Raw genomic sequence first — 16,578 nt, 5'->3', positions numbered from 1 at the left:
CCGTTTTTGAGAAAACTAAAAAAAACTCTTTATATCTTTTAATATTAAATATACAGAACTTGTGCAATATATTTTTAAAAAATATATGCAGGAGTAATATCTTAGTACACTTTGATAAATGTTATAACATTTTGTTTGTTAATAATTAATGTATGAAATTTCGAAAAATTGGCCCTTTTAACAAAAAATCGAGTATTTCAGGAAGGAAAACAAATTAAAACTCCGTAAGAACTACAGCTATGTACTTTAAAACAATGTTTTAACGTCCCAGTAATAAACATAATACATATATTCAACTAAACTAGCTATCAGTAAGAATTAATTTAGTTCCCCCTCAAAGTCACTATCAGGGAGATTCTCACATTCATTAGTTGGCCAGGAGTACAGCTCGTTATAAAACTCGTTGAATTCTTCAGGAATGAATTGTTTTAATTTTTTAAGGTCTTCCACCTTCACTTTTTTCAGAGTAACTTTGCCACTTGGATAAGCCAAACTATCCACTTGTAGAACAGTACCCGTATGTTTGGACATAAAAAAGTATGACAGACCAAACCATTAATATTGGTGAATGCCTTAATGTAGCTTTTTTTATCATGCTCATATACAAAATAAAACAAGTTACTAATTGAAAAGTGAACCTTCTTTTCTTTTGGGGTATTTTTACCCTTGGTTTCTGAAGAAATGCAAGATTTTTTGTAATGTTTTCGGCTCCAAGCTTTAAAATCAAAAAATTCAGTTGCATCTACAATTTCTTTCACCGTAAACTTTTGTGATCTGGAGCTGCTAATAATAAGCTCGGTGAGTTGATGCATGTGATAAAGATGGTCATGTGTTTTTAAAACACTTGAAATTATACCAAAGTCCCTATCACAAGGGAGGAAACTATGCCCTCTCATAGGAAAGAACTGTTTGACTTTATCAAACCTACCACTGTCAGTTAAGTATAAACAAAAATGTGATAAGGTTTGATTTTTATTTTGTCCACCACAGTTGTCACAAAACAAACGTAATGTATTATACTTTTGTCGAAGTGAGATCAAATAATCATTTAAAAAAGTCGCAACTTCATTAGGCCCTTCTTCCTTGACCTTCATGGAATATATATATGACTTTTTTCTTCTTTAATGTTATGTATAGAAAAAACATTAACTGATAGCTGTCTCATGTAATAAAGTTGTTGGACAGGTATTTTTGGCAAGCTTATCATCTTCATATAGTCAAATGCCAATGATAGAATGTGCTCCTCCTTTGAGCTATCTTCTGATGTTTCATGTTTTAAAGCATTGTAAAATTTTTTACTCCTGAGCTTATGAGCATCTAAATCAGTCTGCGCTGCTCTTTTAGCTACATCATTGAGATGTGGTGATTTCAATCTAAGATTTAATTCTTTGCACGTGCAACAAGTGTCCACTTGTGGGCGCCCAAACCGATAGTTAAAATTTGTTTTAAAATGGTTCCAGTAAAAAGACTTGTTCACTTTTAAATCACTTTTAAATCACTTTTATCACAAAAAAGTTGCCACATTAATTTTACATTTAAACTTGCATTGAGGTAATATACTTTTTTGCCTGAGTAATGTGATTCCTTGAGTGGAAATGATCTTATGTGATTACTAACAATGTCATGAACATTCTGAGAAAGACAATTAGTAATACCTTTTCCTCTTCTATCTTCAGGGGTTATTTCAATTACCTTAAGGTTCCTTATTCTCCTTAATCGTTTTTCACTAATACTTAAGACAGATAAAAGTGCCCTGCAACATATTTCTACGCGTATATTGCCTGCAATCACATGATAGGAAAAGCTATTTGGCTGCTTTGGTTTTTCAAGATTCTTTTAATATGCCGTTCTTCTTTTAACTTTAGTGACATCTATCAATCCTTGAATGTAAAAATCTTGTTTGCCTTTGTTTTTTATATCATAAAATTTGGAAAAGATATCCACAAAGTTAGCCTCTCCAAAGTTTTCCAAACACTTTTTATTGCACCTTAAAAAAGAAATCAGAAAAATTAATATACAACTAATACAAGCTAGAAAACGCTTTTATTAAAATACACAGCATTATCTATAATCATAAACAGAGAACAACATTGCCACCAAAGTTGTAGGGAAATAGACCAAATCATATTAAGTGTATTTGACTTTTTAGTGCTTCCACCTATGTTATACTCTCAAAAACTATATAAGCCTAGGCTTACTATAACAAGATAACTATTTAGTGTATGTTAACTATCTGAAAAAATAATCATAACAAAACTTAGGCATATCAAACTACTATTCAAGAAAAGTTTAATATGTAAAACCTGTAAATTATTTACTTTAAAGTCATTTTACTCATCATACCTGTATAAAACAGATATACCCATATCTAAGTACTATAGCTGGTTTGAACTTAGGGTTAGGTTTTAGGGTTAAAATATTTTGAAGTATGCTGTTCTATAAACTTTAGACATATAAACATATAATATATTTCAATTATTTTAAACTTATGCTTCATGAAATTTGATTAATGTTTTAAAATCTTATAGTATAGTATTTTTTATAATTTTAGTAGAGTTTCATGTAAACATTAAAGTTATGATAAGTTTAAAATGATTTAAATATACTATATGTAAATGTATATATATAGTGTGTGTATACATATATATATATATATATATATATATATATATATATATATATATATATATACATATATATATATATATATATATATATATATATATATATATATATATATATATATATATATATATATATTACGTTGGATATTTGAAACTTACCTGCAAGTAAACTTAGGGTACTTTGATGGGCCTTCATTTCCTTTATGATTTATGTATGACTGTCCCATTAAACGTGCTTGTTTTATTTTTTTATGTTTGCAATCAAACGATAACTTTCTTTCCTTTTTCTAGGACTTGGAATTACGAGATCCATTAAAATTTTTATAATAACAACAACATACATGAAACTGTTACATTTTCCGCGTAATATTACGATAAATAAAATTAATTTGCGCCTAAAAATACGAATCAGCTGGAGAGTAAATTTTTTAAAAAGGGCGTATTTGAAGGAAATTTGCCTTTTTAAAAAAAATCAAAAACTTTCAGGTGGCTTTATTTGTGTAAGAATATAAAATTTAAACACATTTTTGACATAAACTGATGAAGCTATCATAGAAGGACACAAAACACACAAAAAGTGAATTTCAAAAAAAATGTCAAATCAGCCCTTTTAAAAAACACTGATTCAGTTGTAGTTAAATTTGATTGGTTGTTGCGTTTATAACTTATGCATACCGAAAACTTTATGATTTATGATATAGAAAGCAATTAAATATATTGTAAGATCACTAATTGACATAGTTGTTGTCAGACAAATCCACAAATTTGAAAAATAAACTATTTTAATATACTCTTATATGTTTTCACTTGTATAACTTTTCAAAAATTACATGGTTCAACTTGACATTTGAACGATTCTTAAATTGATAACTAATAGCATATATAAAGAATCAAACGTAAAAAATAAATTTGTCTATAGTTGTATTCAACAAAGATTTATATAAAGTTTACATAAACAAAACATAATACATATTACTATATTAAATATTATATTTAAGATCATATATAGTATTATAAATCTAATCACATTCATATTAACAAAATAATATATAGATTTCAAAAATAACGCTAAACGTTTTTGTAAGAAAAACTTTCTTTTTAAATTTGAAATATTTCCCGCAATATTTAAAGGCACTCAACGCAACTACGGCATAGAACAAACGTAGAAAAAAAAAGCCGATAATTATAAACAAAACCGATTGGTTGTTAGTGGCAACCGAACAACTTATTATTTATTGTTATTTAATTTATGCAAACAAAGAATTCGTAAATAATGGCAAAATATTATAAACAACTTGTTATAACAGTTATAACAATAGGCGTCTGTTATAACAGTTTTGCAGAAGATATATTAATATACCGTAAACGTAACTTTGGCAATTTTTGAAAATTTTTATTAAACATCTGTAACTTTTAAACAGTTAAGTAACGTGTTAGTATTTTTGTTTTATTTTTAAATACAATCTTTTTTGCTAAAATTTTGATATGAAGTTACTATAAGTGAAAAAGAATGAAAATTACATCTTGATAAAATACAATCAAAAACTGTCAGACAGAATGTTGTATGGGCGAAAATAAAAATGATAGCAAACAACTCAGTTTTTCTTCTATTTTAAAGACCAATGTTCAGATAAAATTAAACGAAAATGTTCAGTTAAAATTAAGGCTCAAGTAACAACATTTTGGGTTTTTTACAGGATGGTCAAAGTTACCCCGTAGGTAATACCCCGTATAGTCTTTTAGGGTAACTTTGGCCTAGTCAATAATATTCATTTTAAAGTAGTCTGATCGTTATTTATTATAACTAGAATATTTTTTTGAAGCACGTCATCCAAATAATTTATAGTCTATGTTTCCCTCTAAACTCTTAGCTGAGAGGGAAACATAAACTATAGAGAGTCAGCAAAAGTCATACCAATATTAAAAGGTGGTGACGTTTAGAATATAAGTAACTATCGTCCAATTTCACTACTTTCTGTATTCTCTAAAGTTTTAGAAAGAATTTTGTACAATAAAATTTATGATCATCTTACTATAAACAATTTATTATACAGCAATCAATATGGATTCCAAAAAAACAATTCTACTGAACATGCCATTTTACAATTTACAAGAAATATATTTGACTCATTTGAAAATTCTCAATTTACTTTACGTGTTTTCATTGACTAGGCAAAAGCTTTTGATACTATTGATCACAAAATTCTTTTTAAAAAGTTGGAGTGGTACAGAATTACTGGAAATATATCAATTTGGCTTAAAAGTTACCTAAATAATCGGAAACAATTTGTTTATGCAGATGATAACGTATCATCTAGTTTGTTAAATATTTCATGTGGAGTTCCTCAAAGATCCATATGAGCACTACTCCTATTTCTAATATATATTAATGATCTACCAAAAGCTTCTAACCTAATGACAATTATGTTTGCTGATGATTCTAACTTATTTCTTTCTCATAAAAACATTTTTACACTTTTTAGCAACATGAACATTGAACTAGCCAAAATTTCCGAATGGTTTAGATTAAACAAACTATCATTAAATATTGATATTGAAAACTAAATGGATTCTTTTTCATCCTAATGGTAAAAAGCACCAGTTGCCTAGCAACTTACCTTTTCTTTTTATCGATAACATAATTATTAAAAGAGTTCTAGTGACAAGATTTTCAGGTGTATATATCGATGAAAATCTTAATTGGAAAAGCCACATTGCTAACTTGTGCAATAAAATTTCAAAAAGTATAGACATTTTATACAAAATAAGAAACTTTCTAGATAAACATACCTTAATTCAGTTATATTATTCGCTAATTCATTACCATATTAATTGTGCAAACATTGCTTGGGGTAGCACTTATAAAAGTAAACTTAAGCCTCTCTATCGGCAACACAAACATGTAGCACCCCTTATAAATTTCAAGGACCGTTTTGCTCACGCCAAGCCTCTTTTATATGATATGAAAGCACTCAATATATATGAGTTAAATGTTTTTAATATTCTTTGTTTTATGTATAAATGCAAGACCCACCTATCACCGGTTTCTTTTCGTAACTTGTATTTACAAAGAGATAGAAATAGATATATTTAAAGGAACAATAATTTAATTCGATAACCATTTTCTTAAACTAATTTTGGAAAAAAAATTTATTTCGCGGATCATTTTTATGGAATAGTATAGTTCAAAATACTTTTAAAGATTTTTCTCAAAAATGTAATTTTGATTCTTTTAAATAAAATCTTAAGAAACTCATTTTTTCAACTGAAAATATACTAATCTACTTTTAAATTTTCAAATTTTTTAAAAATTGCTTATCTATATTAGTATATGTATATATTTAATGTATATTCTTTTTTATTTATTTTTTTGTTTGTTTTTTTTTATCCACAAGCAAATAGCGGTTTCTCTGTGACAAGACCTGATGGTCTTCTTTGAGTAATCCGCGTTCTTTATATTTATTTTTTAATATTTATTTCTTAACGATATCTTGACTTGTTAACTTTTATTATTGTAAAAAAGTTTTGTTTATTTAAATTTTAATAAATACTGTAATAAAGAACAAAAAAAAAAAAAAAAAATTTATTTTGAAAAACAGTTTTTAGCATGAATATATTTTAGGATTTAAAAAAAAAGAACATTTTCTTGTTAAACTATTTGTTGTTGTTGCTAAACCATAATTTTATAAATTTTATAACAAAATTAAAATTTATAGACTCTTAGTTTTAAATTTAATTTCAATTTAAAAAAATTGTATAATATTTTAATAAATTACTACATTGCAGTTTGCATGTGTTGTTTATATTTACTTTTGTTCAAAGCATAATGCCTCGTAAATACAACAAACATAGTGTTGTAAAACGTGCATACAACACTTGTTCTAATACCATTCTTTTGAAAGAGTGTATGGCTGCAATTAATGAAGGTATGTCTTTTCGTCAAGCCTCAAAAAGGTTTAGTATACCAAGAAGCACTATACATAATACAATGAAGTCTAAGCATAAAAAATGCATTGGTGCACCAACAATATTTACTTATGATGAGGAGCAGTTATTTTCATCTAGAATCAAGGTTATGTGTGATTGGGGATTTCCATTAAATAAATTTGATGTTATTTAATGGAAATGCTATTTGCTGGTTATTTAAAATTGCAAAATTGTACTGTAAAAATATTTAAAAACAATATTCCTGGTGATGATTGGGTCTTAAGTTAAATATTAAAAGAAAACGTGCAGCTATAAACAAAAAACAATTAAAAATTTATTTTGACAATATTAGACTTGAGCTTAAAGGAATTCCACTTTGTAACATTTGGAATTGTGATGAAACAAATTTGCGAGATGACCCTGGAAATAAAAAAGTTGTTATAAAGCTTGGAACTAAGTACCCTGAGAGAATAATGAATAGCAGTAAAGCTAGTTTCTCTATAATGTTTTGTGGAAGTAGTATTGAAGAAATTCTTCACATTTATACAATTTATGGATAAAACATGGTCGAAAAAATTCTCTTTTTAATAGAACCCAATCTGGCTGGTTTGATGAAGTTACTTTTGAGGATTGGTTTTTTTGAACATTATTGTCATGCGTTAAGAAACAATTTGGGAAAAAAGTATTATTAGGTGACAATCTTTCTTCCTATTTAAGTCATATAGTTATTCATTCTTGTGAAAAACAAACACTAGATTCATATGTTTTCTGCCCAATTCAACCCATTTACTTCAACCTCTTGATGTTGCATTCTTTGCACCATTAAAAAAAGCATGGGGAAGTATACTTTTGGATTGGAAACTTACTTCTCGTGGTAAAAAATTTGCAACGTTACCAAAAGAAGATTTCTTTAAGTTGCTGAATGATTTAATGACATCCATTAATGAATGTTCGAGAAAAAATTTAATAAGTGGATTTAGAGCTTATGGTTTGGTGCCGTTTAATCCTAATGCTGTATATATCAAATTACTAAGTGAAAACATCTTGAGTCCTCGTAATGCTTTAGACCAGAGCTTTTTAGACATATTAAATGAGAAAAAAAAGGTGGTGATAAGAAAGATGTTACACAAAGTAAAAATAAGAATAAAGAAATATATCCAAAAAAAGACTTAAAATTGAACCAGGATGATCTATTTCTGTAGAATACGATAGTGAAACATAAAAAGCATCTGAAGGTGAATCAGTCTTTATTGACTTTATGATAGATTACTGAAGAGATGCCTGAATTTTTTTTAAAAAAAACAGAGTATATGTTACAAATTGTTTGTTTATTCTTTAGTTCTCTCTTATTTTTTGTTTTTTCTGACATTTAATAAAAAATAACTTAAAAAAATCAAATTATTTTAGCTAATATGTTTCTTTAATACTGTTTATATTTATTTTTATTGTCCCTTTTTTAATTTCTTGACATATTTTAGATACCCCTTTTTGAAATAAATCCTAACTGTGAGTTTAAATTACATTAAATGTGGTTAATAACGCTTAATTTACATTCGTTGCTAAAAAACAATTTACTATGACAAAGTTACCCCATTGCCGGGTAACATTGACCACCTCATTATTTCCATAAAATCTTGGATTTGGTTAATACAATGAATACACCATTTTACTAATTAAATGACATTAGTAATGCACAACTTAGAGCATCAAAATAGTTTTGGGAAAATGTCTTCTTTATAAAAATATCGGTTTACGGTAACTAAAAAGATATCTTGAAGTGTTTGTTTGACACAATTTATAAACCTAATTACAATTTAATACATTTGTGTTGGTATATTTTCAAAAAATATGCAACTTTTAAAAGCAGTTGGAATATGTAATATATATTTATTATGGCATTTTGCGCTGTGCTAGCAACAAAAAGTATTCATCTTAATACATTACTGAAGCCATAATTTGTATCGACTTAGTGTTCAAAGATATATTTGTTTATAATATAATAAAAGAAACCAAATTGTCGCGTTGGTTTGACAAGGTTCTAACTTATTTTTTTTATTTTAGGAGAATAGCAAATATATCGTTTTTTCTATTTTTTTTTTGCCTAAATAAAAATATTTATGTAACAGGTTTTTGTTTATTTATGTATTTTGATACATTAACCAAAGAAAGAGTACATAAACAAATTAAAAAAACAATGATATAAATAATTTTAATTAAACATTAAAAAAATGTTAAAAGCTTTTCTTTTTTGAATTTTCCTAATATAAAAAAATTTCAGTTCGAACCTTGTCAAACCAACGCGACGAAACGTCAATTAAAGTTTACTACTGATATCAAAACGAAACGAGTTTGAAAACAGAAGTAATTTGTTTATAAAATTTACTGCCTTTGTTTTTTAATTGTTTACGCATTTTGAATGGAATAAATTATTTTGTCAAGACGGCCGACTAAGTCCCGAATATTTCAAAAAATGGTACTAAATACCGAAAACAGTTTTTTGAATGGGGCTAAAAGTCATGATTATTTACGCAAAAACGACTTCGGTAGAAAAAATTAACACTACCATAGTTTACCTGAATTTAACATGACATTATTGTTAAACATACTCATTTAAGTGTGGTATTGAAAATAATAACTTCAATTTTCATAAAAAAATGATTTTTCAAGGATAATCCCAAATATTGTCTGATTATAAATGTCAAGTTACATTCATTGAAAAAAAACACCAATACGTGCTTTTATGAAAAAATCAAATCCATAGACTTATCTATAGCCAAGCCCCAAGGTACTTTGCGTTGAAAACTACATCTTTTCTATATAAAACTACGCTTGACGATTTGTTATAGTCGCATTGCTTTTACCAGATTATAATAGTGGTTAAAATAATATTTCCATACATACCAAATATATGTCATTCTTTTTGATGAAAAAACTTACATATATTGTAATTGAAAAAACTTTTATTTCTGGTCGGAAAAACGTGTACCATGCCTCAGTTGCATTGAGCAGTTCTGTTACGAATGACGCGAATAATAAGATAATAAATTTACCGAAAACTTCAGCCGAGAATATAGATGACATTCCGTGAACGTCACATTTTTTTTTGAAAAACCGGTTTGCATAGTTAAAAATCGATTTTTCAATGGCGGGGTGAACTTTTTTTAAAAGATTACAAATAATAGTTCATTTCGTGCTTTTTACGTAAAAGTTCATCAAATTACAGTACAGGAGTATGGGGTTGAAAAAAAGTCATAACCCTAATAAACACACTTTATAAGTTTTTTTTGCATTTCATTTAAATCCTTAAATAAAATTTTGTCGTCTCTTTGAAAAATGATTCAAATATTTAGTATTTTTACAATATGAAAAAAAAAAAAAATTTTCATATTGTAAAAATAAAAGTTTTTATTATTTTTATATACTTTCATTGCTATTAAAAACTTTTATGAATATATTTTATGTTTTTCTGCAAACTTTGTATTTAGATCTCGTAAAACAACAACAGAAATACTTGTAAGCTTTTCACTTCATATTGCTTTTAAAAATCTTTTGAAATTTAATAAATAACAACATCATAATTGAATATATTTAAGTACTATAATTTAACATCCAAGGTGCAGTTGTTAGCGACATCTAATATTGCCAATTGTAACAAGAAGTAGTAGCAAATCAACAGAAAATGGTAGGAAAGATAAAAAATGGTAGCAAATGATAAAGGCCTAGTTTTTGGAAAAGTTATACATTGTAAAAAAATTAGGTAACTTTAAAAACTTTACACTATTGATGCAACAAAATGAATTCAGCACAGTTCAAAAAGTAATAAATGGTTATGAAAAATTTTTTAAACCAGACAATACACAAATTAAATTAAAAAATTAAAAAGAAAAGTCATGGAAAATGAACATGAAAATTTGCTGGCCACCCTGATTGTATATATTTACATTAATCAACTACACTCATAATAAAATGATCAAAGGCATTCATATTCAATATGGTGTTATCTAATAAATTGAGTAATCCTCACAGTCATATAATTAACGGGAAACATTTTATGCATCAAATATCATCACGTCTAGATTTTGCGTCCAGATAATTGCAGTCTTCTGTAAAAGCTATAGTTTTTAATGTTACCCCAACATTATTTTAATTGTTACTCAATAGCATTTTTTTACATCGAGTCCTTGGTGCAGTAATTATTAGGTAAATTATTTTGAAGAAAATCAAACACAAAGAGACAATTATAAAGCTTTACCAGATCTTGAAATTTTAGAATTTTTAATTCAGAAAATCTATTTTTAATATTAGATCGTAAAGGAGAAAATGTCATGATTCTTAAGGAAGAAAACTACTTTTTTGATCCCAAACAGTGCAACAATAACTTAGATGTGAGAAGAACAAGGAATAATAAATTGATATTAGAACATGTTGTGAAACATAGTGTCGCATTAATGACAGCATACAGCGTTAGAGTTTTTTATTTAATTGAATAAGTTGATAGTACCATGATAGGTTTTTGTCAATAAATAGCCCGAGGTATTTTATATATTTAGATGGGAAAAGTCATTTACCATTAATTCTAATTTTCATATTATTACTATAAATCTTTTTTTTGGAGGGCGAAAAATAATAAATTCAGTTTTATTGATATTGAGGGAAAGACGGTTACTATTTAACCAATGACACAAATGATGGAGATCTGAATTAACTTTTTTACAAAGCTGCGCGAGTGATTTATTTATGCATAGAAGATTAGTGTCGTCAGCGAAATGATGAACAATCGAGTTATTTGTAGAGTGAGGCAGATCGTAAGTATATATTAAAAACAGTAAAGGTCCTAGAACAGAACACTGTGGGACACCATACTTAATAACTTTATTTGTGTATTGAAACCCATTAATCGAGACAAACTGAGTACGATTATTAATATAGGATGAAAACCAATCATTAGCGATACCCGGTATACCATAGTGATACAATTTTTCAATCAAAGTCTTATGGTCAACTGTATCAAATCCAAACTGGCGGCCGTAGAGACACTTAGAATTATCAAGAAAGTGGTAGATACAAGAATACATCAATTTTTCAAGAATTTTGCTGATATTTGATAATAATGATATTGGTCTATATATATCTAATATATATTTATACATATATAACATATATATATATATATATATATATATATATATATATATATATATATATATATATATATATATATATATATATATATATATATATATATATATATATATATATATATATATATATATATATATAGTGGTTTTCATAAATTTAGACGCACTCGTTTTTTTTTACATATATGTAAGAAAATACTTAAAATAAAAATAGAATAAAAGTGCTACCGCTATGTTTGATATATAATTTAATAAAGAAAGTGAAACTTTATTATAGAGTACCTTAATTTTTTTTACAGGATGTTTATTACTCATTCTACACTAATTAACACAAAAAAGTTAATTGATAAGCTTGATTTTATTTTATTAATAAATTTAGACGCACAATCAAAAAAGTCTTATATCTTGTTAATTGATAGTTAATTAGTAGTTTTTTTCCCATATTTCTCATTAATAGGCCAAAATTAATTGATTTTGTCAAAAAACCTTATATAAATATGACTTACCTGGAACTAGTTAATCATTATTTAATAAATAAACAAAAGTTAAGTTAGTTTTGCACTAAAAAGACGCGAAAAATGGGCAAAAGACGTATCACTCAAGGTGAAAGATGTCAAATTATTGCTCACATCAAAGAAGGAACCAAAAGTAATAGAGAAATTGCCAGGTTAATTGGATTTTCTGAGAAATGCGTTCGGACAACAAAGCACAACTTTCTTCACACTGGTGGTGCCAGCAAGAAAACGAGGCCAAGTAGCCAGAAAGGACGGTAGTGCCCTTTTTTAGAGCTGTCAGAGCTTATCCAACAATTAGTTACAAAGAATTGACCACATAATTCAATACAACGCGAAATATATCTCTTTCTCAAAGCACAGTCCGCCGAATACTTATCAAATACAAGATTGGAGTCTACTCTGAAGAAACCGCTCCTGCATCCATATGATAAACAAAGGAGACTAAAATGGTGTTGTAAAAGAAGGTATTGAACAATAGAACAATGGAAAAACACTATGTGGAGTGATGAGAGTAACTTTGAGCTTATCAATCGCAAATCTAACATAACAATCAAAAGAATGGCTTACGAAAAGTATTACGTACATTAGACCAACTGTAGAAAGTGGAGGAGGCTCGATAGGAATCTGGTCATGCTTCAATTACAAAGGTGTTAGTATGTGCCAAACATAAATCGGAAGAATCAACTCCAGAATATACGTAAAAGTACTGGAAAACAACCTAATTCCATCAATTGACTTGCTTATGTTCAATGATAAACCATGGAAACTTCAACAAGATGGCGCTACAGCACATACTGCATACTATACAAAAGAGTGGTTTAACGATAATAATATTAAGACAATACCGTAGCCTCCATACTCACCTGATTTGAACCCCATTGAAAACATTTGGGCTTGGATTGACCGTGAATTGGCAAAGGTTCAAATTTCCACACTTAGCCAGCCGAAGGACTTCCTTAAGGAGATCTGGTATAGGGACCCAGAAGCGATGTGCAAAAACCTTAAATATATATATATATATATATATATATATATATATATATATATATATATATATATATATATATATATATATATATATATATATATTATATATTTATATATTTTTTTTATATATTCATATATATACAATATTATAAACATATATATATATATATATATATATATATATATATATATATATATATATATATATATAATATATTTATATATATTTTTTATATATTCATATATATACAGTATTATAAACATATATATATATACATATATATATATATATATATATATATATATATATATATATATATATATATATATATATATATATATATATATATATATACTATTATTGTAGTAATACTCTACAATAGAAGTTAAACTTCTATGAGTCAAGTGTCTAACGACAACCGGCCAACTCGGAAGAGAGCTAGTTCATTTATCATAATTGTTTTTAAACTTGTTGACCGAATTAGCGGCAACTAATAAAGCAGGCAAAACATTCTATGTTGGCACTAGTCGATTTTTGAAGAAATTGTGTCTTTGACTGTTTTTGGTACATATATATATATATATATATATATAAAATTGTTTCGCCTACAGTAGGCTCATCAGGAAAAATGTCTAAATATCAAAAAATTCAAGTTATAGAATAAAATATTTTCAAAGGAAAATGGGAATTAATGTAATTAATTATGTAATAACTGTAGCATTTTGCAACCAGGGAGTTGCATCAAATACATTAGATAATTAAAAAATTAATCATGAAAAGAATTCTTTAAAATAGGATAATTTTAGACTGGTCATTTGGCTTTATAATTTTTTTAAATAAACTTATTTTCATGTCTGCATTTAGAAAATTAAATCAGATTTTTATTCAGTAAATTTTCTTGATCTAAATGAGTAATATTTTCAAATTTTTCTTGTAAACATAGTATACACTTTTTGGAAATGTTATTATAGGCAGGCGCAGTTTTTAGAATAGACTAGTTTAATTTAAAATTAATATTTTTTGCTTTTAGTTGCCAAATATATTTTGACAGCATAGTCTCTTTTGAGTATTTTTTATGTTTAAAGATTGTTTGTGGATGGCATAACGTTTTTTCTATTTGCCCTCGGTTAAGCCAATACATTGTTTGTCAGGGTTATTTTGCGAGGATACAATGCACTTGTAAATACTTTTTTTTGACAAGCATTTGCCATTCATAGGGCAGTTAATTTATTTGTTTGCAATTACAATTTTCAGTATTTTTTTCTTCAAGAAATTTATTTTTATTAATCAATGTAAAATTGTGGCCTTTTAATGGTTCTTTCAACATTTTTTGTACAGCTATAGCTTACTTTAATAGTAATTCTGTTAAAAATTTTGTGCAATCTATTAGAGGGAGGTAAACGTTTGGCAAATAATTTTAAAAAAACTTTTCCAATATTTGTTGAAACATTTTTGCTGTACAGAGGATTGAACCGAATTATGTCTCTAATTCTATTTCGCTTTTTTGCAATTTTTGTTTCAAATATTAGCTCGAAATTTTTAAATCCAATTTTTTTGAGAGCATCTTTATACACGCGTTTCGAAGAGTTAAAAATATTTTCATAAGAAGAGTTTTGATTTAGTCTATTATTAATTGTGACGTCTATTATTAAAAGTGACGTCTCTGATCACTTTCCCATTTTTTTCTCCATAAACACAAACATCAAAAAAATTCTACACCATAATAAATCTTTCATCAATATTTAAAGGTGGAGACTTACTTAATGTTAGTAATTACCGTCCAATATCTGTTCTCTCTGTTTTCTCAAAGATTATAGAGAGAATTCTTTATAATAAAATTTTTAATCATCTTTCTCAAAATAATATCCTATACAAAAATCAATATGGGTTTAAAAAAAATAACTCCACTGAACACGCTATACTCCAAATAACACAATATATTACTGAATCATTTGAAAGTTCCAAATTTACTTTAGGCATTTTTATTGACTTGTCTAAAGCCTTTGATACGATAGATCATAAAATTCTTTTTAAAAAACTTAAATATTATGGAATCTCTGGAAATGTTTTGAAGCTTTTAAAAAGTTATTTAAGTAATAGAAAGCAATTTGTTCACTATGACGTATCATCGAAATCAAACTTGTTAGATGTAACATGCGGAGTTCCTCAAGGGTCTGTCCAAGGACCTCTCCTATTTCTCATTTACATAAACGATCTTTATGAAGCATCTAATTTAATGACAATTATGTTTGCTGACGACACGAATTTTTTTCTATCTCATAGTAACATAATTACCCTATTTCAAAGTATGAACATAGAATTAATTAAAATTTCAGAATGGTTTAAATTAAATAAGCTTTCTCTTAACATTGAAAAAACAAAATGGTCTCTCTTTCATCCATACTACAAAAAACATCTTCTACCAAGTGAATTGCCTGCTCTTTTTATAGATGACATTCAAATTAAAAGAGTAACGGCTACAAATTTTTTAGGGGTTTTTATTGATGAAAATCTGACATGGAAAAAACACATTGAAAACTTATCCTCTAAAATTTCCAAAAGTATAGGAATACTATTTAAAATAAGAAGAATGCTAAATAAACATACTTTAATTCAGCTTTACCACTCTTTTATTCATTGCCATCTAAACTATGCTAATGCGGCTTGGGGTAGTGTAAGTAAAACTAAATTAGAACCACTTTATCGCCAACAGAAACATGTTGCACGACTTATTAATTTTAAACATCGATTTTATCATGCTAAGCCTCTTTTAAACAAAATGAATATTCTTAATATATATCAACTTAATATTTTTAATGTATTGTGTTTTATGTTTAAATGTAAGTCTCGCACATCTCCAATTTCTTTTCACAATTTATATTCTTTAAAAGTTAAAAATAAATACAATTTGCGTAATGAAAATTTTATTCTTCAACCAGTTTTCAAAACTAATTTTGGTAAATTTTGTATTTCATTTAGAGGAGCATTTTTATGGAACAAAATAGTGTTAAAACTTTTTGATTTCTCTCATGAATGGAACTTTTTCTTATTTAAAAGAAAATTGAAAGAAATTCTTTTCTCAGTTGAAAACATTCTGATATATTTTTAAGTTTGTTTTGTTTTTTATTAATACTCTTAGGAAATATTTTATCGTAATTTATATATACGAAATCTTTTATCTTAACTTATATATATATATATATGTATATATGTATATATATATATATATATATATATATATATATATATATATATATATATATATATATATATATATATATATATATATATATATATATATATATATATATATATATATGTATATATGTATATGTATGTGTATATATATATATGTATATATATACGTATATATGTATGTGTATTTG

General features: G+C 26.6%; 1 long non-coding RNA gene across 1 annotated transcript; it reads right to left on the bottom strand.

Moving 5' to 3' along the window:
• Positions 1 to 232: 232 nt before the first annotated feature.
• Positions 233 to 3,227, bottom strand: LOC136088978 (uncharacterized). Its single transcript, XR_010642678.1, has 2 exons — positions 2,784 to 3,227; positions 233 to 1,987 (listed from the first exon to the last, which is right to left on the bottom strand). It is a non-coding gene; the product is annotated as an uncharacterized LOC136088978 (long non-coding RNA).
• Between the last annotated feature and the right edge of the window lie 13,351 nt (positions 3,228 to 16,578).

Source organism: Hydra vulgaris, chromosome 12 (assembly GCF_038396675.1).
Source record: "Hydra vulgaris chromosome 12, alternate assembly HydraT2T_AEP".
Taxonomy (NCBI): domain Eukaryota; kingdom Metazoa; phylum Cnidaria; class Hydrozoa; order Anthoathecata; family Hydridae; genus Hydra; species Hydra vulgaris.
This window is presented reverse-complemented; position numbering and strand designations above follow the sequence as displayed.